We start from the raw sequence: 27,774 nt of genomic DNA on the forward strand, positions 1-27,774 counted from the left end.
TCTGAATCAAAAAATCTCTCTCTCTCTCCATCTCTCCCCCCCACAAATCTATCTATCTCTTTCTTTCTCATTCTCTCTCCCCATACTCAACAACTTTCCTTCCTCCCCCTGGCCTCCACCAGCCCTAAGAAGCCCAAATATTCAAGCTTTTTTCATACCTGTGTTGTGTCAAGGGCAAACCTTTTTCTTGCTGAGGCTTTCTGGGGCTGTGGGGGGCTGAGGCACTGACAAAAACTGCAGCACAAAGGCACCCAGACAGAAGGACAACCCTTTCCACTTCGATTTGAGTGTGTAATTGTTTGAATACATCTCCCCGGCACTACAATAATGTCATCCTTGGTTGACACAGATTTTAAAGCCCTTTGAAAAGGTGGGATGTTATCAATCACAGGCATGATTATAATGGAATTTGAGTGCAAGAAACTAAGATTCAGGCCCTCGCTCAAGCCAGGCGCTATGACAGAGGAGGATGGAGAAAGAGGACTGTATTCCAGGCCAGAAAAGGAGGCGGTGTATGCCACCATCCACACACCCTCTCCCCTAAAGACCAAGATAGCTAAGGGCATCAGGAAACTCAGGAGATCCCCTAGGAATCCCCCACCCCTCTGCTCTCAAATGTATCTGCTTGGGTTTTTATCATCTCAGACCACTGGTTCTCCAGTAAGGGCTGACCGGGCTCCAGGGGACACTGTGAAGATTTCTGGACACATGTTGGTTGTCAAAATGGAGGCATGGAGTGGGTAGAGGCCAAAGATGCTGTGACTATCTACAAGTCACAACACAGCTTCCCACTGCACAGTCATCCAGCCCAAACGTCAACAATATCCAGGCTGAGAAACCCCTTGTTGGACCCACAAGCTGGGCCAATGCTGGAGGAAGGAAAGGATGGGGAAGAAAGGACCACTGCTGGGAACACTGTCTACTCAACATCCACCCGCTCTGCCACCCTCCTGTCTGCCAGCAGACTAAGGCAGGTGACAGAAGAGAAGACAAAGCAGGAGGAAGGAAAGGCACCTTTGAGCCAAATTACTTACTCTTTTGCCTTGGGATCTAAATCACACCTTCTTTATTACAAGTCAGATGGGACTGGAAACCCGGCATTTTTTTTTTTCTTCTTCTTCTTCTTCTTCTTCAAGGCAAAACAACCCTGGCGCAACAAAAACAAAATAACATCCCTGGCAGATCGCTGGGTCTGTCGAGCCTCATGCCTGACACGTTGCAATGGTGCCTGACAGATGCAGAAGTCACCCATCCAGCCCAATCACGGGCCCCCAATGACTAAGGCAAAGAATTGTGAATTTCATTAAATATGGTAAAGGGGAAAAATCAGCTTTGAAAAATAGTAATCCCGTCTTTCAACAAAAATATTATAGGAAGCTATGAATTTGGTAGATCTGAATAGGATGTTGGTGCATGTTTTACTAAGGTAATATAATAGCAAATTATTATTAGATCACATTAATCATTAGTGTGCCAACGGCACTGACAGCTCACTGAAAAGGATTGAAAGGCCTGGTAATGGATATAAATTACCCATTGTGTGATAAAAGGATTTTTACTAAGAAGGTAAGAATAAAACAGCAGAATTCTAATATAACTGTTGTGTAAAAACCAAAATAAAAGTAATCCATGGTCAGTAATACCCACCAAATCACGAGTAAGCACTTTTCTAACAAGATAAAGTCACAATAATAATAATAATAATAAACATGTATTCAGTACAATATAAGATTAATTTCTGAATGCATAATTTTGCTATCAATTTCTCTGATTACGTAGTGACCTCAGAGATCCGTGGTCAGGAGAAGGTGGACTGGGGTAATTAGATCTAGGGTGAATGGACAGAGATCAGGGCCGCCTCCAACGGGGCCTCGAAGGAACATGAGTACATGCCAATCTTCCTCCTGTATTTTAAGTTTTTATCAGCTTCTGTACCAGAAATGGCTCCATCACTGAGCTTGTGATCTAGAGTCTGGTTGAGTTGACAGACACTGCTGCCCTAGGGCAGGTAGGTGGGCCTCAAGATTGGGCTGCCCCCCCTGAGTCCCACGGGAGTGACAGACAGGAATAGAGACCACAGGTGGTATCCGCACGGGGTAATCCTGCTTTCAGCAGTATCAGCAGCTCACTAGCTCTGGTTCCAAGCTACTAGCTGGTGACAGTGACTCAACATGTCACACAAGAGAGAAAGAAGTCACCCTCGCACACCCAGCTGGTGGCCCCATCATCCCACCCAGAAGACTTGGACCCCAGCCTGCCTCCCAGAGACCCTTGCATCGAAGTTTCTCTGCTGTCTGTCTCAGCCCTCAGACTAAATGGGAGAACCTGGGAGGACTGCTTCTCTTCCCAAGACCTGCAACCCCAAAGCAGGCAGCCAGAACCCCCAGATGAACAGACAGACACCACTTCCACAAGCCACAATGCTACAAAGCCATGGTTCTTACCAGGCAATCCTAAGGCGCGGAAGCTCCCTCTTGGGTGGAGGATATTCTTAAAGCCGTGGTGGTCAGGAACTGCAAAAAGAAGACCTGTTTGAAATTCTAGATGCCAAACTTACAGACCTCACAAGGCACACAAACAGCATTCATCCAAGTCCACAGTTTGCTGGGTGACCTGAGAGTTACTGACCCAATACTCTGAGTCATTTACAGAGGGTCCCTGTGACCTCTGCTGCAAAAACCCAAGTTGGCTGGGCTTGTTTGCCCCACCTGCCAAGAGGAAGGGGTGGGGCTTCCAGGTGGAACAAGAAGAGAAGTCAGCAGGTTACGACTCTCTTACTGACTCCTGCTCCTTCTTCTTGGAAATTTTTTTAATAAATTTGTTAAGGATATATTCACTATACAGGGGGGAGGACTGACAATTCTGAATAGCCTTTCATTGTATCTTGGTTAGATCACCCCATCTTTTCTTTCCCTCAACCCCCTCCCCACCCCACTTAAAGAATCAAAAGAGGTTTCTTTGTCTGTTTCATAAGAGTATATGAAGTCCATCTACCATGTTCTCTCACCTCCATCTCCTTCATTCTCCCTCCTCCTCCCATAAGTTTCACCCCCTTCCGTACCTATTTCACAGTCCTATCTTTTGTTATTAATATTTAAGTCAATGTTCAAAGGGTTTTCTCGATGCATCCCACTGTGGGTGTACTTTACTTTGGTCCATTCAACCCCTTCCATTGCTCTCCCTTCCCCCTTCCCTCGCACCCCCATTTTCAACAGCTTTCAGTACACATCCTTATGTCCTCCACCTGCACAGATGTGATGCTTTACGATATCACTGATGCTCTGTCATTCTCTCTTCCTTTCCCTCCTTCCCCAAGTTCCATAGAGGAGTTCCACTGTTACAGACATGTTCCACATCTGAGTTTGTGTGTGATCATGCCTGTCTTTGTGTATACGTTTATCTTTTGGATCTATCTTCCATATATGAGAGAAAACATGGCGCCCTTGTCTTTCTGAACCTGGCTTACTTCACTTAACATGATATCCTCCAATTGCATCCATTGACCTTCAAACCACATGTCATTCTTCCTTACGGCTGAGTAAAACTCCATTGTGTATATACACCATATTTTCTTGATCCATTCATCAGCTGTAGGGCATCTGGGTTGTTTAAGAAGTAAGGACATACTCTCGGTCTCTTGTTTCTTGCCCTCATTTATGGAGCCCCCTACAGTAGACCAAACTTCCACCCAAATTTTAATAGGCTGAGCCTGTTCAGAGGTTGGGAAGCATTCAATGAATCCAAATTTGGGATCTGCCATTACTGAGACTTAGGGGCGTCATGTTTAGCGTCTAAGTCCTCGCTGTTGAACCAAGACCAGGACAGATGCGGCAAGGGAACTTTTCTACTTCTCATTTCTGTGTTATAAATGAAATCAGTCCCACGTGGCTGATCTCCTCCGCAAGGCTGTGCTCAGGTGAGATAAGGTCCACTAGAGCTCCAGAATATTAACTGGGAATGGCAGGGGGATGTCAAGGTCAACCTGGGATCCCCAGCCACCCCTTGGCGGGGCAAACCAGAATTTCATTTGTTTTGTCATCTTACAGAAGGGAATTTACAGGATGAGCAAAAGTCCTCTGTAGGTAGACGATATTTCTCTGAACCTGAAATTGTACATTCAGGTTACAGAAGTGGAATTCCTGTATGGATTCAAGGGCGCTGGTCTGCAATCTGGAATCAGCAGGCACATTTGGAGGACCTCAGCCTGAGCAGCGTGGACATCAAAACACTGGCTTGAACATGCCATTCAACTCCAAGGGTGACTTCTGGCCACCAAAAAGGCGTTTGCTGATTTCATGCCAAAAATATTTTGTCAAAAAGCAACTGGACGCTGTTCTAGGTAAACAAATCTCTACCTGCCTGTGAGCAAAAACTCACATCGCAACCTGTGATAAGGAAATTGCAACTCTCTCTCTCTCCCCCTCTTCCTCTCTTCCCCCGTCTCTCTGCCTCTTTCTCCCTCCCTCTCCATTTCTCTCTCTCCCCCTCTTCCTCTCTTCCCCCATCTCTCTGTCTCTGTCTCCCTCTCTCTCTCTCTCTCTTTTTCTGTTGCTCTCTGTGTCTCTCTCTTTCTCTCTGTGTTTCTCAGTATCTGTGTCTCTCTGTCTGTCTGTCTCTCTCTGTGTCCCTCTCTCTGTGTATCTTCTGTGTCTCTCTGTCTCTCTCTCTCTCTGTGTATTTCTGTGTCTCTTTATCTATGTATCTCTGTCTTTCTCTCTGTCTCCCTGCCTCTCTCTGTGTCTCTCTGTATCTCTGTCTCTGCTTCTCTCTTTCTTCCCTTCACTGTGCTGAGTGGTCCCTGGTCCAGCCAGCTCTGCTCACCTATCTGCTTTTCTCAGTTCTCCTTTTGCTCAGGGAGGGAAGGGGTGGCAGGAGAGGTGGCAGGAGAGGTGGCAGGAGGGGCAGAGACTGAGACTTTAAACCCAAGCTCATGACTTGCAAAATTCTAGGGCGATTCTCCAGGGGTTGCTCACTTAGAAGCTCTGAAAATTCCGACAACAGGAGAACGAGGCAGGAGACACCATGGGAAATCCCACACCAGTGCTGTGCCACTGATCAGAACAGCACTGTCTCCAACAATCTCTGCCTGGGCAGTGATGGGAGCAAACCCTCAGGTTCTATATTCTAAATCAGGAAAGGCCTCCGTGTGAGCCTCGAGTGGGGTGCTGGGCTGAGTGCTCTTGACTGACTAAGGATTTCTCTACTGACCTCATGGGCAAGGTGAGCCTGACACCTTATCCTAGCAGCTGCTGATAGAGGCTGGGCTGGAAATGCAGGAAAGGAAACTGAGTCAGCTCCCTCTGTACCTTTCTGCACCTGGTCCAAGTAAGAATGTCTGATGTCATTACATCACTGCAGGTCAGTGGGGAGGTGGCAAACAGGTGACAGCATCAGACCACCAATGCTGTCTGGATTTGGCATGCCAATTCTATCTTTGTCAATGAAAAGAGTGATTCTTTTGGTGCAAGTGACTAATGCACTTACAGACAACACAATCAGGACTGTGGCCTCACACCAAGGCCTCCAATTCTCCCTGCTGCCCACAAGGATCCACTGCTGAGGGGACACAAGGAAGGACCCCATCCATAAGGCACTCCCTACAAGCCCTGTGTGGTGCAGCTACCACCAAGCAGAGAAGGAAGACATATTACAGACCAGCAGGAAAGTAGAGGGAGTCAGAGGACTGAGCCTGGGTAGCAGCCACCTCCAAGGCACATCTCAGTGCCTGAAATGTCACCCACTATCAAGTGATAATCCTGGCTCAAACATAGAGAAGGTGAACACACAGTCATTCTTAATCACAGGCACCCCAGAGGGATAAGTTTAGGAGAGCCCGTCCTCTCTTCAAAGCACCTATTGTGCACTGGGCCCTATGATAGGCTAGGGGACCAGCAGGTCTGCCACAGAACCCAGAAGCTACTCAAGCCTGACTGACTGGATAGCCACCCTAGACATCATGTCAAAGCTGTGACACCAAGAGCACAGCACGGGTGAACTGAGCCCTTAACCCCGTCAGAGGCGGGGCTGGAAGTGTGGGATCCTGATGGGGGAGGGAATAGGGTTCTAGGAGGAGGTAAAGCTGGGTGATCTCAACTTCAAGAAGAGGCAGAAAGAGACAGGTGCAGAGGTACATGCCTGTAACTCCAGCATTTAGGAGGCTGAGACAGGAGGACTGCAAATTTGAGGCCAACTGAGCCACACAGGAGGCTCTGTGTGAAAATCTTCAGAGGTAGGGGGTGGGTTCTGAACACTGCTCTCCTGAGTGGATCCTGGATGGGGCTGGGCAGGGAGCACAGGGTACAAAGAATTGAGACTTCCTGGAGCCTCAGGAAGGGGAGGGGAAAGAAGGCCACAGAAAGCTCTGAGAGAGAGATTTGGGGACGAAAGTGGGGAGAGCATGAAGACATGAGGAAATGTCAACAAAAACAGAGGGAGAAGGTGGGGCAGACAGCTCTGGCCCCCTGCACACAGTGACCTCCCACAGCCCTTGTACCCCATCCCTGGGAGCTCTGCAGGCTCAGCCTTGCACTGGTTCCTCTGCCCCTGGAAGGAGGAGGTCAAGCAGGGGGGCTCCTGTTGGGGACCAGGGGCCAGCCCCACCCACCTGAGTTCTCCCAGGGCCTGCCAACCAGAAGCTCTGAGTGGAGCCAGAGAAATCCTCACTGGACCAGAGTACAGCTCTCCAGATTGGCTCCAAGGGCACTGAGGGAGAGGTGGTGGACGAGGGGAGAAGGGAGCAATGATGCTGTCATCTGGGCTGTCCACAACAGCCCCAGTCTAACCCACAGAGCCTCCCCCGCCTGCATGGTGCCTCCTGGCAGACACTGTGCACCTGCCTCTAGCTCTGTGCCATGGCACCCTGGGGGCTATGAAGTGACAAGGAGTTAACATCACTAAGGACCCACAGAGCCCCTTTCACTCGCCCCTGGCCCAGGGCCCAGAGCTAAGGAGGTCAGAGGGGTAGGAGGGAGGATGAGAATGAAGGATGGAGGAGGAGGAAGGAAAGGGTGGGATGGAGCAGACAGAAGAAAGGAAGGGAAGGGAACAGAAGAGAGGAGGTGGAAAGAATGGAGAGGTGACAGCAGGGTTGCAGAAAAGCAAGAGTTGGTTCCTTCAACTCTTCCCCATCCTGATCCCGTCCCATGTGCTGCCTTGCAGGGTAACCTCCTGGAGACAGAGGGTCCCCCTCCCTAGGGGTGCTCAGAGGCCCCGCACCAGTGCCCAGTGGGCACCTGGAGGCCAGGTAAACCACTTTCTTTCCAAAAGAAACTTGGACAGAAAGAGTCTGAGGGACATTGGGCACATGACTTCAGCCTGTCCCCAGGTATGGCTGACAGCTCAGGAGGAGAGGCATTTCTGGATACCCACAGACCTCCTCCGGGTCTCACGGGGCGAGGTGTGGCTCCAGAGCCAACAGGATGCCTGAATCCTGTTCTACCCAGCTGCAGGCTCACCCTTCCCCAGAGCACACACCCGGGACCTGCCACGGCTCTGAGTCCTCCTTGCCATCAGAGCTCAGCATTGTCGAGTTCCACCAGGAATGAGGAGTCTGCCAAAAACCACATCTCCTCAAAGTCACTTGGTTCCATTCCCATGCACTGAGTGACTTTCTCTTTCTCAGACAACCCTGGGGAGGAAGAAGGCTCCAAACGACACAGCCATTGTCTCTTCAAGATTCCACCAGAAAGCTGGGTGTGATGGTGTACTCCTGTAATCCCAGCACTTGGGAGGCTGAAGCAGGATGGCGAGTTCCAGGCCAGCCTGGCTACCTAGTGAGACCATGTCTTAAACAGTAACAGACCTCTTAGTGAGGAAGTGGTCTCAGAGAGTCACTCACTCACCCCACCTTCATCAGCTCAGGACCACCTGAGAGTGATGCTCACATCTACATCCTAGAGACCCAGCGGCAAACAGTGTGTCCTCCTGCACAGAGCTTACGTCTTAGCAAAGAGATCCAAATAAAAACCAAAAAGAAGTAGAATGTGACATCCACAAACACTAAGCTTTAAAAAGAAAAGCTGAGTAACATGACAGTGACAGACCGGGATAAGGCAGCGAAGAGCTCTCTAAGGAAGTGACATCTGACAGACATCAGAACAAGGCAAGGGAGTCTTGTGACAATCTGGAGGTGAACTGTCCAAACAGAAGCACAGACAGTGAGTGCAAAGGCCCTGGGGTCTTTAAGAAGTGACAAGAGGTACTATGTGGCCAGGCCTGGACAGTGAGTGGGAAAACCGGAGAAGATGAGCCAGTTCAGATCCAAACTCCTGGTCAGGCAAGGTATGAGATTTGGGGTTTATTCCAAGCCACTGGCAGGTTTTGGCAAGAGAGTGGCATGATTGAATCTGTTCTGTGTAAGGGCCACTCTGCCTGCTGTGGGGACTGAAGACCAGAGGGGACCAAAGCAGAGGCAGGAGACCCAAAGGAGGGTGCTGTAATGCAGGGGGAGAATGCTGGGTCCTCCTGAGAACACAGCCAGGCCAGCGGTGACAAGCCGCAGACTCAGGGTGTGTTTCATTTTAGAGCCAATGAGACTTGCTGAGTGGCACACTGGTCACCTATGCTCATCCTGGCCCAGGACCCTGGGGATGCAGGATACCAACTTCCAACTCAGCCCTTTTGGGGCTCAGGACCATCAAGAGCACTATGGCTCCTGGGGCATTGCTGACCCCAGAGGAATGGCTCATCCATGGAGCAGCCAGGAAAAACAGCCAACCACAGCCCACCCGGCTCCTGGTCACTGGGTCCCAAAAGATTCTCACATATGAGGCCACTGTCCCCTGCCCAGCAACTGGACAACCAGAGACAGCCTGCTGAAACTGGCCAGCCCCACGCCTGTAGAACCCATGGGGAAGGGTCTTGCCCACATTCCCTCTCTGTCCTGCTTCCTGACACAGGCAGCTGCCCCCTTCCTGCATGGTCCCATGCCCGTCCTCTTGGGAACTAGAACCAATTCTCCTTTCAATGGCTCTGTCCCTGTGTTGATGGCCTCCTGCATCCTAGTGACCGTGGAACCTACATGTAAGACAGCAGATGACAAGTCACCCACACAGAGCCTGTAGGAAGGAGGACAGGGCTCAGAAGTAGTGCAAGTCTAGCCTGCTGAAAGTAGGCTGTGCCTGTGAAAAAGCCCCCAAGTCCCTGGTCACAGGGCACACTCTGCCAGCCTGGGAAGTCGTCACCTCTTCTAACTGCCACCAGAGCAGGTGTCCCAGGAGCTCCTACCCAACAGGCACAGAGTACCTGTAGAGATTCAACCAGATCTTTCTAAAACCCATGGGTCCACCTGACAGGGTCCTACGCTGTCCCACTGAGGCAGACACAGCTACTAACCCTGTGTGAGCAGGTGCACGTGTGTAACTTGTGTCTACACGCACATTGGTGGGTGGCAGCAGCTGCCACCCTGACGCAGAGCCCAGCCCCACACGAGGCAGCTGAAGAAGCGTCACAGAGAGCGCGTTGGGCTGCCCAGACACGCTTCCAAAGGAAGGTTTTCTTTCACTCCAAACAAAGGTAACTTTGATGGAGAAGCTACTTGATCCCTGTTCGATCTGAACGCTCTCAGGATCCACAGACATCTGACGCTCCCAGAAACCTGAGACCTGGCACATCAACCCAGGCACTGTGCTGATAAAAGGGTGAGTGACAGGCATTTCACCGTCAACTTGTCACTGGGTGCATGCATTCTTACATGCTTTAGCATGAAAAAAAAAAAAAAGAAAGAAAGGCCAGGCTGCTCAGAGCCAATCAAATTACGCCCCTGTCTCTTTAATAAACAAATCCATGTGCACATTAACAGTGTTGAAAATTCAATTTAAACTCTTTGTCTGTGGCTGCTTACCCTAAAGATGGTCTTTCTTAAACAACAGAACACCAAGGAGTCGTTAGCGCTCTCTCTTCATTACTTCAAAAAACCAATCATTAGACACCAGGGTATATACATAATTAGAAAATCACTTCCTTTGCAATCCAAGCTAAGTAGTTTACATACTGTAATTACAGGGACAAAATCAATTTTTAATCATTTCCCTGATTGGGCTCATCAGCTCTGTGGGAACATTGTAACCTGCTTGTTGTGCAAAAGCAACATCTGGGCTAAAACAATTACCCTTTGTTTGCCACAATATTTTTTAAATCTTTTTGCTTGCATAAAAAAAAATGCAAACATGAAGACAAGATATTTGAATGTCTTTTTGTCCTCCATCGACATATATCTGAAAGTTCTCCTAGTGACGCAAGCTTAATGTCCCAGGAATTTACAGGGTTTAACAGGACACATGCAAGAATGTTTTTTTTTTTTTTTTTCAGGGAGATAAAAGTATCTGATTGTTGTAAAGATTCATTCAGCTGCCTAATTGTTGCATAGCTAACACATGGTTATTCAAACAACCCACACATTACAAAGGCTCATTTGTGTAATCATGGGTAACTATTATTGAGGTAGTTTACACTTTTCTAATACAAATGAATGGATTTTATCAAAATTTAAAAAAAAAAAAAAACTAAAAAGCTGAGTATGTGTGAAAAATAGTTGGTATGAATTGGCCAGGCAAGGCTGAACGTTTTGTTCTCTTAATAGGAAATGGCCTCATTTACACTGGAGCAATAATTAGTACTGCTTCACTGACAGTTAAGAAAAAAAACTTCCCCAGTATAATAAGGCAGTATCCTTTGTCGAGAGACCACATTGATTATTAACCCTTGCCAAGAAATTCCAAGTTTAACTCTACGTTCTGCTGGGCTCAGGCTTCCTGGCAAAAGATAAAAATAGCTGTTTTGGAAAACATTGCCTCTTACCCAGATTTCCAAAGTTTTTGCATCTGAGCTTTTAACTGACAATCTGAAATACTTGGTGTCCTCTTTGAAGAAACATGGAAAGCCCCACCACCACCACCACCCCACCTCACCATCACCAAGAGCCCCCTGCACTCCTCTGGTGGCCCTGGTCCTCCCTATCCTTTTGAAGTTCATTGGCTTTGATTATGGTTTGCAAGTCTTCCAACCTACAATTAATTCATAGTCAAAACAGTCTTACAAAGAGAGAGAGAGAGGAAAGTGGACAGAGAGAGGGGAACGTGGCTGGCTGTTGACTTCTCCCAAGCTGATGGTACAAGGTTTGCTGACTACCCAAACGCTCCTGAACTCAGAAAGAGTAGCAGCTACTATTTACTGGGGACTTTGCACAAGAATGAAGTTGCTTGGTCTCACTTCACTCTCCCAGCAATCCTATGAGGTTGGGACTGTGCTCACATTCATTTCTTGACGAGAAACTGAGCAAGTAGCTACAAAGTAACTCAGCCCTGATGAGCAGAGAAACAGAGCCTGGATCCAGATTCCATGGTCAGAGCTAGGAACCACTGGGCTCCTACCTTCACAGTCATGGGCACCCCATCCCCAACACAGTCAAGTTTTCCTGATGCTACTGGACCCTCAACTGTGTCCTCAGGCATCCCTGACCTCAGCACCACTGGGCAGGTGGACTCCCATTTGCTGCCCCAAGTTGGTGATTCTGACCAGGACAAGATGAAGGAAAAAACATCCTAGAGCCCAGTGATCGTAGGACAAGAAGCACAAACATGGTGTCAAGCAGTCATGCTGGTGGGTGGGGGGGGGATAGTGGTCTCCAGGACCTGAACACATCCAGGATGGGGGCCCCCAGGCCTCCCTGAGAGCCCACTTAGCAGTCTCCCCTGAGGCTCTCTGTAGCCACTATCTTTGCCCAATCTCACTCCATTTGCAGGATTGCGAATCCCACATCAGCCCAAAACTGGACTGGATGGGGAACCCAAAACAATTCTGGCCCCCAAACACTAGGTGATATAAAAATTTAAAAATAATAATCCTTAAATTGTAAGTGCTTTCTAAAAGGTCATATCACCACACAGGTCAGAAATATTTTTCCTTTCACACAAGATATTTCATAGCATCTCGAATCCCAAGGTATCCTTGCAGAAGCTTTTCCTGAGAAGAAATGTGAAATAAATGTGTTCGGTTTCACCTGTAGTGTTGCAGGTGACACAGCCACTCGAATCCTCTGCCTGTCAAGTCATTGCTTGAATATTCAACCTTCAAATAGTTCTGTCTTAATTGTGGCTACTGAGCACTTGTGACCCATCTAAGTTGAGATGTGCTCTAAGTTTAAAATGCAAATCATGTTTGGAACAATGCAGAATGTCTCATTAATAATCTTGGGGAGAGGGGAACAAGGTCTTGTTATATAGCCCAAGCTGGTCTCGAACTCGTGACCCTCCTACTTCAGCCTCCCAAGTTCTAGGATCACAATATACACCATCATGCCTGGCTTCACTAATATTCTTCATACTTTTTATATGTTGAAATGGTAGTGTTTTAGATACGTTAAATTAATAAAATATAGCATTAAAATCAATTTTACCTGCTTCTTTTTACCTGCATCAGTGGCATGGGGTCTCGTGCCTGTAATCCTAGCTCCTGGGAGGCTGAGCTCTGGAGGATCAGGATTTGAGGTCAGCCAGTGCAAATAGTTAATAAAACTCCATCTCAACCAATAAACAGCTGGGTGTGGTGGTGTGCACCTGCCATCCCAGCTAGGCAGGAAGTGAAAGCAGGAGGATAGCGGTCCAGTCCAGCCTGGGCAAGAACATGAGGCCCTATTAGAAAAATAACTAAAGCAAAAAAGGCTGAGGGCATGGCTCAGGGCAGAATAGCTGCCTGTTAACCACAAGACCCTAAGTTCAACTGTCAGTACTGCTAAAAAAAAAAAAAAAGAAAGGAAAAAAGAAGAAGGGAGGAAGGAAGGGAGGGAGGGAAAGGGAGAGGAGGGAGGAAAGAAAAGGGGAGGGGAAGGAGGGAGGGAAGAAGGAAGGTAGAAGAAAGAAGGAAAGAAAGAGAGAGAGAGAAAGAAAATTCCACTTGCAGGCATGGCTTCCACATGTGGTTTGACTCAAGCTTATCAAGGGGAGGAGGAGGGAGGGAGGGGAGAGGAGCGAGGGAGCAAGGAAGGGAGGGAGGGAAGAAAGGGGCCAGAGGGAGAGAAAGAAAGAAAGGAAGGAAGGAAGGAAGGAAGGAAGGAAGGAAGGGAGGGAGGGAGAGAGGAAAGGAGGGAGGGAGGAAAGGAGGGGGGAGAGACAGAGAAAGAAAGAAAGAAAGAAAGAAAGAAAGAAAGAAAGAAAGAAAGAAAGAAAGAAAGAAAGAAAGAAAGAAAGAGAAAAAGAAAGGAAGGAAGAAAGAAAGGAAGAAGGGAGGGAGGGGGAGAGACAGAGAAAGAGAGAGAGAAAGAAAGAAGGAAGGAAGAAAAAGAAAGAAAGGAGGAAGGGAGGGGGAAAGACAGAGAGAGAAAGAAAGAAAGAAAAAGAAAAAGAAGGAAGGAAGGAAGGAGAGAGAGAGGAAGGAAGAAAGAAGAGAAAATTCCACTAGCAGCATGGCTTCTATGTGTGGTTTGACTCATATTTATACAGTTCAGTGCTGATCCAAGCTTAGAAAAATATTAGGCCATTCTGACAGCTGATTTGACCAAATTCACTTGTTTTCTGAAGCAGGATTTTAGAGAAAATTTATTAGCACCAAAATCAATGTTGAATGCTGGTCTCAGAGATCTGAAGCCCAACAAAAGCTTCCCAGGTTCTCCCTGGGCCAACCTGACTTCCCTGTTGGGAGGGGCACTTTTGTGGAAAACTTCATTTCCTTCTTACTGTTATAAAATTGGTTATTCACATAAGTTATGCTCATTGGTAGAAAATTTGGAACTCGCAAGATATTAGATGGAAGAAAAGTAATTCATAATTTTGTGCAATGGCACAAATGATATTTTGTTTCTTTTCTTTCCATCCTTGTGTTTGTCCATGAGAACATAGCTGAAAATGTATTTCATAAGTGTCTTTGATTTTCAGTTTCCCCAAATCTCAAGTTCCAAATGCTGTTCATCCATAGGAAAATGCAGGCCACTGGTACCTGGGATGTGACAAGGAAGAAGGTTTCAGAGAATAGAAAGATAAGCCAACATCGAGAGAAAATCTTTGCAAAAGATGTATCCAATTAGTGTCTGGTATCCAAAATACACAAAGAACTCCTAAAATCCAACAATAAGGAATAAACAAGCCAATTTAAAAAGTGGTCAAAAGATCTGAGCAGACAAGTCATCAAAGAGAATATATAGATACCAGATAAGCAAATGAAAAACAGGTCTGGGTCCTGACCCATTAGGGAATTGCAAATTAAAACAAAAATGAGATCCGACTATACCCTCACAACTGACAACGCCCAATGCTGGCAAGAGGAGAAGGTGCAGGAACTCGCACTGACTGCTGGTGGGAGAAAAAAAATGGCACAGCCACTTTAGAACACAGTTTGACAGTTTCTCATAAAACTAAACACAGTCTTCTATGATCAAGCAATTATGCTTCCTGGTGTTTACACAAATGAACTGAGATGTATGTTCCACACGAATGTTTGGAAAGAATGGTAATACATTTGCAAAACCTGATCACCAGATCTTGGAAACCAACAAGGTATCCTTCAATGGGTGAACAGATCACTTGTGGTATATCCATACAGTGGAATATTATTCAGCAGTGAAAAGAAGTAAGCTATTGGACCATGAGGAAACATGGGGGGCAGCTCGAGTGCACATTTCTCCATGAAAGAAGCCAATCTTAAAAGCCTACATAGTTCAGGAGGCTGAGTCCGAAGGATTGCAAGTTTCAAGCCAGCCTGGGCTCCATAGTCTACAATGTATAGGGACTCAACTACTTCGTGACATTCTGGAAAAGACAAAACAATAGAGGTAACAAAATGGAAGTGGTGGTGGCCAGAGGCTGAGGGGACTTAGGGGAGGGATGACTAAACAGGGTACCTTGGTACATTTTTCAAAACCCTTAGGATACACAGCACAAAGAGTGAGTCTTAGTGTGAACTTGGAATTTACCTAAGAACAATGTACCCATAGCTAATAGAAAGGATTTGAATGTTCCAACACAAAGAAGCGGAAAATGTCCAAGGTGGTAGTTGTGCTACATCCCTGATCTGATCAGTGCCCACTGTGTGCATAATTGAAATGCCACACTGTACTCCAGAAATACATACGACCACTGTGAGTCATTAAAAATATACGAATAAAAATAAGGTTTCCATATTGGTCCATCATTGGAATAAATGTGCCAGACGAACCCAAAATATCAATGTGGGGGAGTGGGGGGAGGAATACGGAGCTCTCTCTACTTCCTGCTCAATTTTTTTGGACCCCTAAACTGCTCTGAATAATAGTCTATAAATTGTAAAAGGAAATAAGAGCGTTGAGGGGCCCATGGCTGCCACTGCTATATACAGAATCTCTCTCCAGTGCAGTGCTTAGAGATTTTGGGGAGTCTTAGAAGGCTTCTGGCTGCTGCTCCCCTGATGAGCTGGTGTCCAGAATATCCCAGCGAGGCTGCTCAGGCAGGTCCTCCAGAGGGATACCTGGCACTAGACACAAAGACTAGAGACCATCATTTCAATGTACCATATGAAGTGGCTGGTGCCTCTCTAGCACAGAATAGGTCAGCCAAAATGATGCCCCTTTCCTGGGTCCATCTCAGAGACAGATAGTCCCCAATATGGACTTTCCCTAACAGCCCCATCCTGGCTTCTTTGGTCTCCAAACTAGAATCTTAGATGTCTCAGAAAGTACTGATCAGCCTGAAGGACCAGATGGGAAGAAAAAAAAGGGGGCAGTGGTAGAAAGCAACAGGAAGGTGGGGTTGCTGGGAATGCCCCCAAGAGAACAGCCACCTTTTCCTTCTTCTCTGTCTGAGCACAGGTGTGACCACAGTCCCACTAAATCCATACTGAGTTTGCCTCCAGCTACTGGTTTTTCTGGAGAAGGCTGAGAAAGTCAAGGTCACACCCTGGGCGATCACATAGAATATGTCACACTGGGTTCCTGCGATTTTATAGTAACAAGAAGGAATGGCCACTGTCAAAAGCACAGGTCCCTCAAACATCTTTCATGCTTTACAAAATAAGCAAAGATGACAGAAAAAAAAAAAGAGGGGAGGCTTCCAGAAGCAAGCACTATGAGGGCCATCCCACTGTGGGCTGAACAGACACAGGGGGTCAGCAAGGTCCCCTGGCCTAGCCTGGCGAGCTAACAGCCACCCCTTTCTTTGCTGCTCACGAGGTATAAAGTTCTTATTCCAGAAAATTCTAATCTAACAGTACATCCAAGCCTTTCCATTTTGGTAAAGATTTTATAAACATTCTTGGAAAGAGTATATTCTCTCTCTTCTGCCCACAGGTAACAAGGAATGCAGATGTTTCAGAAAGTGCACATTATTAAAAAAAAATCCAATGTCACTAAAACCAGAATGGAAAATGTTTTATACATTAACAAACATTGTAATGAATTTGCACAACCTTAACCGACTGTATACCCAGCATAATGAAATGGTCTCCATCCTTTCAAAGAAAAAAATTACATATGCTAGCATATAGCTTTGGAAAAGCATTGTTCTTTAAAAAAAAAAAACCTGCATTTTTTTTTCCAGCTACTATGTAATTTGTACGATGCATTTTTAAATGATCTGCAGCAGGAGCGGGCTTCATCAGTCAGATGACATCGATAGATAATTCAACAAACCGGGCACGTGATCTTCCATCACTCTAAAAGACGCGAATATATTGCCACAAGCTTTGGGAATAATGGGTGCACCTGTTTACGGTGTCACCTCTGTTTGCTAATTGTCTCCTTGAGCTACATTTTACTTCTAACGCATTTATTTTTGACAGGCACTGTCTATTTAGAAATCACATTACTTCAAGTGCAATTGTTCTTTTGCTTATCAAGTAAATGAAGTGTTGTTATACAGATTTCAGGTTCTGATTAGTAAAATACCAGAGCCCCCAAAAGGTCAATCTGTTGTTCACCTGAGGTAATAGAAGGATGGCAGACATCTTGCATGTTCTCCCAGCTCATGCTATAGGCTATCGCACTATAATTACCCAACTTTGTTTGATTTGAACATCTGTATTCCTGGCAGAGGCAGGCTGAGAAGGGGCCCCAGAAAGCACACTGGAGATTTGGTCCCTGAAGAATGGTAGGCTGGTGAGTCTTATGTTTTGGGGGCACCATGTCTCCAAATCTAGCATGTGTGCCTTGTGAGTGCCAACCTAGCAGTCAAATGACTGAGAGGAGCCTGCTGGCGTGGATGAATTCTTCTTAAAAATGACTATTCTTCAGATGATAAATTTTACCCTTTGGGGTTGACTTAATGAGTTAATTCAGATCAATATTTGAAGGTAACTTCAACCCAAACAAACAAACAAAAAGCAGATAACGACAACAGGAAATAAACAGAGCTATCTTCGAAGAAACAGAACCTGATAAAAATGGTATTGCCTTTAATCTGCTGCTCTTAATGGCAAAGCCAGGCCAGCTGACATTGGACTGGCATCTTCAGATGGACAAGCAGACATAGGGGACCGACTTACTCCAGAAGACACATTTATTTACACAGATGCTAGGACACTCAGGTTGAATAACCAGAAGATGTTCCATGGAAGAATGCAATTTGAGCATTAACCCATTTCCTGTGTTCAAATCCAAATGCCTAAAACCTCAAGCATCACATATATCCACCTGACTTCCTACCTCTGAAACAGCACAGGCCATGAATCACAGAGCCAGCTCTAGAGTTAGGAGTCACTTGTCTCTTAAGCGGTTCATCTGATTTCTTTTTATTCCTCCTGGTCTCTCTAATCGTGTGTAGTAGAGCTTTCACTCCCTCTCTGCCTGTGCCCCACTGAGCCCTGCACACCTGGAGCTTCTCACCAAGTCCTTCGGCCAGCACACCCCTCTTCGGACACCCACCTGAGCAGTCTTGTGCATGGTGGTCCCCCCAGACAGGTGGCCAGTCTTACAGGGAATTCAAGAGACCACCTCCACGCAAGGCACTTGCCAAAATAAAGGGACATGAAAAGCCACATTTGCCTTAAGTTGCATTGTAAATTGGCTCCCTGGAGCATTCCCCTACCTTGTTCACTGAAGACTGTGTGTGTTTCCTCCGTGCTTAGCATATGCTGTGTAACCTGAGCAGGACTTGCCTTGTATCACTATTCCTTTCCCGTCAGGACCATAATTATATGAAAAGTACTTGACTCAGAACCACGTGCAACTATGTTTGAAATGTTCACAAGGATTACTCCATTGCCTAAAAGCAAAAAAAAAAAAAGGGTGGGGGGAGCTGGAGAGGGGCAGGAGGGAACACGTGAGTCCCTTCCTGGGGACTCCCAAGGCCAGTGGCCAATGAGATTGCCAAGAAGAAGCAGGGGCCTCCTCCTCGGGGACAAAAGCCTTCGCGACATATCCTACAGGAGCGACGAGAAATGTCCTCTTCATCCTGCAATTTATTTCTACTGTAAGCACTCTAATTGTGGGAAGTACTTTTTGCTTTTTAAACAGCCTGCTTGTTTTTACAGGTCAAGAGCATAAATAAAACAGTCAAGTTGGAAACTTGGAAAGCTCGTTGGTAGGAAAAGGAAGTAGTTATAGATCGACCATGTGTTCAGACACCAGGCAACTCCCGGGAGGCAGCTGAGCTGTGCACAAAAGCCAGACCCCGGACAGCCAGCCTCAGAGCCAGGGTCATGGAGCACCCGCCCTCTTGTCCCCCAGGGGGAGTGAAATTTGTAATTTCACTACAAATTAACATCTAAGTCAGGTATTCTAAAAGGACCTCGGACCTCAGCTGCGCCGCTGAGTTACAATCGGGATGTCTCTGAGCAGTAAGTGTCGTGAAGGGCTAACTGTGAGAATTACTCAGGGCAACAGGAAAGCAGCTTCTGATGAAGGATATTAGGAGCCTTCTGATGATAACACAGGGTCCAAACCCGACAGATCATTCTCCATCATGAAGCAGCTGGGGGAAATAGGATGTCTTGAAACCAATGCATTGAGATGGTTAAGTTCTTCATGGAGTGGAAGGAGGTCAGGAAGGAAAAGGGGAAGGGAGGAAGGGGAGAGGGAAGGAGGAAGGAAGGATTGGAGGAAAAGAGGGAGGGAGGGAGGGAGGGAGGGGGAGGGAGAAAAGGAAGGAAGGAGGGAGGGAGGGAAGGGAATGAAGAGAAGGAGGGAAGGAGGGAGGGAGGAAAGGAAGGAAGGGAAGAGAAGAAGCACAGAGAAGAAGGAAGGGTAGAAAACAAAGATGGGAAAAGAGGGAGAAAAGAAGAGAGAAGAAAAAAGTCACTATCCATTTTTCCTACCTAATCACATAGGCGTGCCTACTGCAAAGAAAAGACATCATAACTAAATCAGAATTCACTTGCATAACACACACACATATACACACCACTGCTAGTAAGACTGAGGAAGAAAAGGAGACTTCCCAAGAACCATGAAAACTCAATGTCAACACCAGGGCCATTCATTGGGCAGAAAGACAGACTTGAGTCTACCCAAGGAAAACACTGCTGGGACAACTTCAAGACTGGTGACTCGTTCCTGTGTCTGAAAGCAGACAGGAGTTATGGGGTATCTGGATTACACCTGTGGAAGCCAGGACAGGATGGGCCATGAACCCCAAGGACTCAGGCTGGCCAGTGGGCTGGTCCCGTCTCCCATGGCAGGGCACACAAAGAAACACAGGGCTGATGGCAGCTGAGGACCACACAAGTCTCCAGACCACATTGATATTACTACCTCTGCTTCTATTTTTCCGTTATTCTGCATGTGTTAAAGAGTCCCCACCCCCCTTTCTTTCTATCAAACATTCATAATGCAGTTATAAAATGAGGAAGAATGAAAGATTATTACAAAACAGGACTTTTATGGCTGGCGTCTATGGAACAGTCACACTGTTACATATATTTTCTCTAAGTAATCAGGAATGTATTGGTATTTTGAAATTATGTATCTCTAATAACACAAAAGTACTTAAGAACAGAAATAGACAGTAATGGAAAATGCAGTCAACTGTTGACAACATATAGAATTTCTGAAAATAATTTGCAGAGAACAGCACAGCAGTTGACTCAAAATTTTCACAAAAATATTTCTTGCCTCCGATAGTCCAACGTAATTCATTTTCTATCTCTGTTCATTAATCATTGTTAAAATTAGTGATCCATTTCTTCCACTCTGCCATCTGCACTCAGCTTCGTAACAAACGTGACACCTTCCTGCATAATAAAACCTGACAACTACTAGGATGCATCTCCAAATAGCTTTCTGCATTTTTGCACCTCTATAACGGGTTCTGTTGTCAGACAAAAGTGGATTATTTAACCAGAATTCTTTCTTTATCAATTCTGAACACAGATGTGTGTGAGTGTGAGTATGTGTGTGAAAATATGATCAACAGAAAAAATCCTTTAATTTTAATTAAAATGACTTTTCCCCCTGCCTTAAGTAGAAGGTGTTTTAAGTCCAGGTTATGCCAGCCAGTGTCACTCACCAGAGCACAGTTGGGAGCGTCATGTGTGATATATGGAGTTTACGTAAATAATTCGTGGATTCATCTTGTAAACTTTTCTAATAAAAATGATCTTGACATTCCAACCTCCTTTAAAAATTTTTTTTCATTTTAATATCCTGCTCTATTTTGTTTTTTAGTCTTTGATCACAGAATTTCAAATAAATATTTTTTAGGCAAAGACAAAACAATCAAGGAGCAGGGAGATACAGGCGAGAACAGCAATGAATAATTAAACACATGCCAACATTCCCCTGGGGAAGCCACTACTGGGTCCAAACCACAGGGAAGAAGTCTTGGTCCTCCTGGATGACATGCCACATGGTGCCAATCAGCGTGACCGTGAGGAGGATGGAGATGAGTTGTATCATTAACCTTTCACAGAATGGCATCTTAGGAAAAAATATGAGTTTTAAAGAAAATGGTACCCACCAAAATGACAGAGTAGCCAGTGTCTTGCACCAGTGCAGACTAAGAAGGAGGTGACAAGGTGACCCCAAATGGACCACAACAGGCTACTTGTATTTCTTTACCATCTCACCCATTCGCAATGGTCTCTTCTCTCACTGTCCTCTCATCTGTATATGGCACGCCTTGCTCCTTGCTGTGGGAGGTGGGGGATGCGTAAAGGTGTCCCAGCCCTGAAGGAGCACACAATAGTATGAGGGACAGTATGTGTGCGGGGTGCTCTATGGAAGGGAGGACCACACCAGGGAAGCCCAACCACCCTGCAGGAGGTGGGGCTGGGGGACACATGGGGTACACAGCAGACACACCAGTATCTAAGTTGATCAGGACAAAAGCAAGCAAGGCTGCTGTGACTGTGACTCATTTGGGTCACGTTCAGCCTGGACCACGGGTCTGAATAAACTATAGGCTGGAGGTGTCATGGCCCTGTCTCAGATGGACACACAGACCTGGGCACGAGAGGGAGGCTGAAGACGTGACACACTGAAGGCATTACAAGAAGTCACACTCAAGGTCAAAATCAGTGAACTGTACTTTCTTTGAAATTAAAGAGATGGCTATTAAGTGAAGTGGCCAATTGATCAGTCTCTCTCTGTCTCTGTCTCCTTCTCTCTCTTTCTCTCTCTGTTTCTGTTTCTCTCTCTCTCTCTCCCTCTCTCTCTGTCTCTCTCTCACACACACACACAGAGGACTATTGACAGAGTAAAACTTTTCATTTAATCCCCCCCGCCCCCACCCCCGTTTATCTTCCTCTGTCCTCACAGCCTGGTGTGGAGCTTGGAGCGGATCCCCTAACTAAGCCTGATTAGAATGAGAACAGTCAAAAGCCAAACTTTGCAAAACTCAAGGTTTAAAATAGAAATAGCAACTGACCCTCAGCTGCACTGCTGCCGGCTGGGACAGTCACAATAGCGACTCTTTTGTTAAACTTCCCTGTGAGACGTGCTCACCAGACTGGGGTGTGTGTGTGTCTGTCTGTCTGTCTCTTATATGAGAGAGTGGGAGAAAGGTTTTAAAATAGCCATGGCTTAAAACAAAATTGATCACAAATTACCATCCACCCCTTAGCAGCCAAAATGTCTGTTGATTCATTTAATATATACAAAATTCAAAGCTTCCCTATAAATATCTCAGAACTTGAAACCTTCCATTTTGTCCCTGGCTCTGAACAATCGCACACACACATGCATGAGTGTGCACACAACTGAGGGAGAAACGGGTGCTGGGGGACGACGCAGAGAGGGTGACCCCCCTTCCCAGGCACTGCCCTCCAGCCTGGAGTTCCCTCTTCCCTGCACATGTCTGCATCCTGACACATTCAATTTCAGGTTATCAGCACATCTGAATTTAGAATCCTGACGGGGATAGAGGGCAGGCCTCTCTGGGGTGATTAGCACCGTTTAAGAAAGCTTTCACCAGCCGGCTTCATTGGCTGGGAGCACCACCATGGTGGGTGGCCTTTCTGCATTAGAAGTCAACATGGAGCTGTCTCATTTGAATTAAATATGGACAAAAAGAAAGATCTGATTATGCTCGTTCATAGCTAACCTTTCAAGTTCATTGGGCTGCCAAGCTTGGAAGTGAAGACTGGAAGTCCTGCGTTCTGGGTTGTTGGGTATTTTGATTTTTCTCTTGTAGATTTTTTCTTTTTTTTTTTTTTTCAGTGTAGTCCCAAGTGTAGAGTGTGTGTGTGTGTGTGTGTGTGTGTGTGTGTTTAAATTTCTGCCTAGCCCAGGCTGGGAGTTTCTTTCTAGAAAGATTCCTTCATAAGGATTTGGGGAGGGATGGGGCAGGGAGCTTTGGACTTACTTAGAAGGAAACACAGGGTCTGATTTTTAAACCATAAATATATAAAAAATAAATACGCACACCACTTTGGCTACAGGAGATGTCTTCTTGCAGCAGAACGAGTGGCTGAAAACTTGATTAGCACAAATAAATTTTGGACATGGAGCTGAGTGGGATAATGACTGGGGTCACTGAGTGAAGAATAAATAAGTACTTATTCATGGCACCTTTGTACGTCCATGCTCACAGACACATGCACACACCAGTACTTTTAATTCCTTGATAAACACAGCAGGGAGCCTCTGGGAGACCCAGGGAACCTGGCTCCAGTGGGTTTTGCTATACCAAGCATGGGCTTTGCAGGGACCTGGGGCCTTTGCACGGGGACAGGGTAGGGACCCAGTGAATGTTTTCTAAACTCTTCCTGCTAGGGGCCACCAAGACTTTGATCCCATTCAGTTCAATGTCCAATATTGATTGAACATCCGTGAGTGCCACATCTTGGGTTTTCACAAAGGCAATGGTGTCCCTCCTGGCCGTCCTCCTCTTCCCCCTCAGGCTGTCTCCTTTGCCCAGTCTGCTCTCTGGGTTCCGGATAGATGGGCTCCCTTGCAGGCCTCTACCACACAGCAGGAGTCTGCTTTAGACTTGCTTCTCAGCAGCTGTGTGGATATATTGCTCTCTGCCACACCTGCCCTTGACAGGTCACCCCGTGAGGACGGGTCTTGTCTTTCTACTTGGATAGTCCACTTCATGAGGGCAGAAAACACAGCTCATCCTCAGAAAGTCCCAAAGATTGAACCAATCAACTCCAACACTCATATGGACGCAGGAGGCCTCTTGGTGTAAGTGTAGCAGGGTTGGACCAGCCCCCAATTCTAAGGGTTGAGGTCCCCCCACTGTCCCACCACTGTAAGGAAATGACACTATTGCTCTCCCATTCTTCACCAGCCTCCCAGGTTCCTCTAAGCACTCAAAAAACAATAACGCTGAGAGCCCTGAACACTCCATGGTTCTAGTGAGACACATCCAGTCCCTGTCCAAGCCACTTTTCCAGTGCACCATTGTTGTGGGGCCTTCCCTTCCTGAGGACAGCAAAAAAGCAGAGCTCAGAAGCACAGGGGCTTCTTGCTGACTCCAGTCCTGTCACCCCAAACCCTTGAAGCTCAAAGGCAAAACACAGCCTGAGGCTGAGTACCAGAGAGGGACCCTTGGTAGCCTTAGAGTCAGCACGAGTCCAGGCTTTGTCACTACCCCAAGTCACCTGGCACAAGTGTTTTGGACATGGTGATACCTGGGAAAGATTGGTGGGACAGTTCAGTATTGTCCCTCCCCACATGGACCTCTAGGACCTGTGCCCCAGTTAGCATGTGGAAAGGAAGCCAGAGAGGACCCAGGAGAAGAGCCAGGTGCTCCCAGCCCTCTCGACAGGGGTCTTCCAGAAGAAACGTGAGACTCAGGTCTCTCATTTGTCTTGGATGGGCTGGGGGAATTTTTCTTTTATGAAACCCCACTGTCACCACCTCAACCAAACCTGCTTTTCAGAAAGGAATGAACTAGATTTCTCATCGCCAGCTTTGAACTTGCAGACCTCCCATGGAGTCAATAATTGTATTGCCAACAAGACACTGAAGTGTACCCACAAGCAGTGTGAGCCATGAAGGGTGGGAGAGCTCCTATAAATGAAGCATTCACCCCGATGTGCCTGCTACACATCTGCCAGGGCAGGAGCCCCATCCCAGGAGGGCTGGCGGAAGAGGTTCAGGGAATTCCCCCTTCCCATCTCCCACCTCCCCACCTGGTAGCCATCCCACACCTCAGTGGTTTGCAAACCTCCCTCACCACTTCCATCACATCTCTGTGCCAGCTGGACTGTTCTCCGCTTAATACTTTTCTTTAAATTAACTTTAAATCAAGACACTCTTTAAAAAAAGAAAAAAACTTAGCCTCACCTTGAGCAATAACATCTGTGAAATCACAGCTATGATATGCTAGTTATATTTCTCTAATAGGTCTTAAAATACCCAACTGTTAAAACTTGAAATCCATGTAATGTCATCTAAAATCGTCTTGCCTGGCTCAAGCTGCAGGTGGAGAGACCTCAGGAGGTGTTCCTAAGACTGCAGTAAATGGGAAATCCAAGGAAACTGGAGTCTGAAACACCTCTCTCTCTCTCTCTCTCTCTCTCTCTCTCTCTCTTTCTAACAGGACTGGGTCTGGGGAGCACTGAAGGCAGGCCACCAGCTGCCTGTGCCTGCTCCTCCTCCCCAGGGGTTGAGGCTTTGTAGATTCGTTTGGAATTTTCAATATGGTAGCCATGGCTGGCAACCATGGCCTAACAGAGAGCCCTCCCCTTGTCACTTTCCAAACCAGAGAAGGATCTTCAGTAACAACACAGTGAATGGCCAACGAGTTTCATTCTGAATCCATCTGAAACTCACCACCAAGAGTTTATTTCATTACCAAGAAAGCACAAATGGCCAACATGACAAGGGAGGCTGGCTTCATGGTTCCTCTATTAGCCCTTCCTCCCAGAGCCTTGAGATGACCACACAACTGTGGCCTCTGTCCAAAAACATTCCAACAGGAGCTCTGAAATAAGGATGAGGAACTCTTTTCCCACTCGCAAAGTCTACACATACAACAGTAGGGTCTCTGTGAAACAGCAATAGCCAAGTTCCATAGCCTGGACAGAGAGACTCCTAACACCCCATATGACACAGGACAAAGAAGTCAAAGAGGAGCCTTTGCACACTGGCCTGTTGCGATAGGGATGGAGAGAACTCTCCAGAATTCCTGCACAAAATAAATATATTTAAGGGCTGGTGGAGTGGCTCACTTCCTAGCAAGTGCAAAGCCCTGAGTTCAAACCCCAGTACAGCAAAATAAATAAATAAATTTAAGACATCAGTCGCCTCTACATTTTTCAATATTCTCCTGATCAAATGGTAAACTTGAGGAAAGTAATCCCTGCCCCCAGTTCCATGGCTGGAGGCTGTGGTTCTCAGACTCCTAGAGCATACTGGATTCCCCTGGAGGGCTTGTACAAACACATACAGGACCACCCCACCCCACCCCACCAGTTCCCAGACTGAGAATTTGCATTTCCATCAAGTTCTGGGTGATCCCCTTGCCCTTGATCTAGGACCACACGTGAAAAATCATTGCCCTGAATCCCAGGCTCCTGCTGACAGATTTCTCCTCTAAGAGAACTCTATACCCACTCCTTTGGTAATGTGGAATTTTTGATCATCTGAAGAGTGTGAGGTCTCTTCTCTTTAAAGTGTAATCACCCATATATGAAAGCATCAGAATATCAATGACGCAGAAAAAGCAAAGATGTTGGATACCAGTTCTTGTTCTGTGCAAATCACCACCTCCCTTCCCCCACCCCGCTGCAAATAAATAAGACTAAGATAGGAGGGATTGACTTGCTACCACCTTTCCTTAAACTTACCCTCAGAAACCTATGAAATCTTTAATACTACACCTATTAAAAATACCATGATTAAAAAGTATATGACTGATGTATAAAACAACAATAACACAAAAATATACATTGGAAAAGCATTCATTTGAAAGATGGTGTGGATCCACTGAGATGACCAGGACAATGGTAACAGCTCTTATTATCACATCTAAGGAACTTTTCCATTCTACCCCAAAGGCATCTGCAACCATGTCTTAAACATGGAACCACTACATATTATACAACTTTATAAAAAAATGCTTTTTGCCAGAAAGACCCGTGAAACACCCAAGGAACAGGGTGCACCTCACACCTCCTCCATGAAAAACTCCAGTTCTAGGACCTTGTCGGGGGATGGGCGAAGTTCCTCCTTCTCTCAGTTTATCAAGAGGATAGCAAACTAGCTTCAGTACCTTTCTGTCACCAGTCTTTGGAAGTCGCTCGGAAGTGAGTTATTTTTGTGGGTTGTGAGGATGGCGCTGAGGCAGGCTAGAAGTAGGAAAAGTTTGGGGTGCATGCAGGTTGCCTAGGGATGAGCCAGACACCCTCACCTAGCTGGAAACCACCCATGCCCCTCTCCACTAGCTCATTATTGGGTGGGAACTTCCTGGACCTGCCCTCCCATAGGTAGCGTAGGTTTTAAAGACACCCGAAAAAGAAAAGCATGCTGTCTGCCAGTGGACTCCATCTGCGCCCACTGTGCCCTCTGCTTCTTCTTCCCTTTCCTCACCTGGGAGAACAGGTGACCCCCCTTTTCTCAATAAAGCTCTCCTACCTGACCCCATCACATGCTCTGCTTGGATTTTTTCACTTGGAGCAAAAATCCAGGCTCTTCTGATCACAGATTGCACCAGCACCGTTAACAGTGCCACAGTGTTTAGTGTATGCTCAGCCTCCATGACACTTGCTGGCCCACTACTTCCACTTCCACTTAACCCCAAAATGGCCTGAGTCCATGTTCTCTGTTGGAAGATCAGGACCATCACGGTGGCCAGAGAGAAAGTGAATTCCTCCGGCTACACTGCCCACAGTGCTTAAGCACATATGAGCACCAGAGAGAGGACAGGAAGAAGGAGGCCAAGAGTCAACAGAAACAGCCTGTCCTGCTGCGCAGTTCTCAGAGAGTTCAATAACATGAGTGACAGGAGAGCTACTCTGTATGCCACCCTTGACCAAGTCAAAGACATCACGCTGGAAGGGAAGTCCCCTAACTTCAGTGTTCTGGACTCCAGAGTTTGCACAAAAAAAAGAGACGAGCCCCCACCTAGCTCTTCTGACCAAACACCTCCTTCATCTCTGCCCAGAAGCCCCGTGGGCTGGCTGACCAGACACTGGCCTCCCAGAGCCCTGCGTTCCTCCTGAACAGTCACAGTCCCTCCCGGGAGGCAGGCCAGCAAGTACACGTCCTGGGGTATTCTTCAGCACCACGCACTTTAGTTTTCCTTGTAAACAGACTCGATGCAAAGCTGGTCAGCTGCTAGCCACATGGCGGTAATGAGCCCAAAGAAACTGAAGTTCACAATTATTTCAGATTTTCTCTCTTCCTGATCTTTCATTTTTATCAACAAAACATCCTCTTGGCAATGGGTATTAAGTGAAAACTTTAAAAAATAAAATAAAAACAAGAAA

At 46.6% G+C, this 27,774-nt stretch overlaps 1 protein-coding gene across 17 annotated transcripts in view; it reads right to left on the bottom strand.

The window, feature by feature from the left end:
• The window catches only part of Znf536 (zinc finger protein 536), a 463,499-nt gene that overhangs the window by 401,178 nt on the left and 34,547 nt on the right, over positions 1–27,774 (bottom strand). For 8 of the 17 annotated variants that reach the window (XM_074058790.1, XM_074058788.1, XM_074058789.1 and 5 more), the window contains 2 exons: positions 2,445–2,513; positions 1,035–1,147 (listed from right to left, as the gene is read on the bottom strand). The exons of 2 other annotated variants lie outside the window; for them this stretch is intronic. The gene's annotated coding sequence lies outside the window, so the exon portion shown is untranslated. Of the gene's footprint in view, positions 1–1,034; positions 1,148–2,444; positions 2,514–17,984; positions 18,167–27,774 lie in introns of those variants that run through there. 7 more of the 17 variants (XM_074058799.1, XM_074058797.1, XM_074058798.1 and 4 more) reach the window with 3 other exon arrangements.

The sequence above is a fragment of the Castor canadensis genome, chromosome 16, assembly GCF_047511655.1.
Source record: "Castor canadensis chromosome 16, mCasCan1.hap1v2, whole genome shotgun sequence".
Lineage (NCBI taxonomy): Eukaryota > Metazoa > Chordata > Mammalia > Rodentia > Castoridae > Castor > Castor canadensis.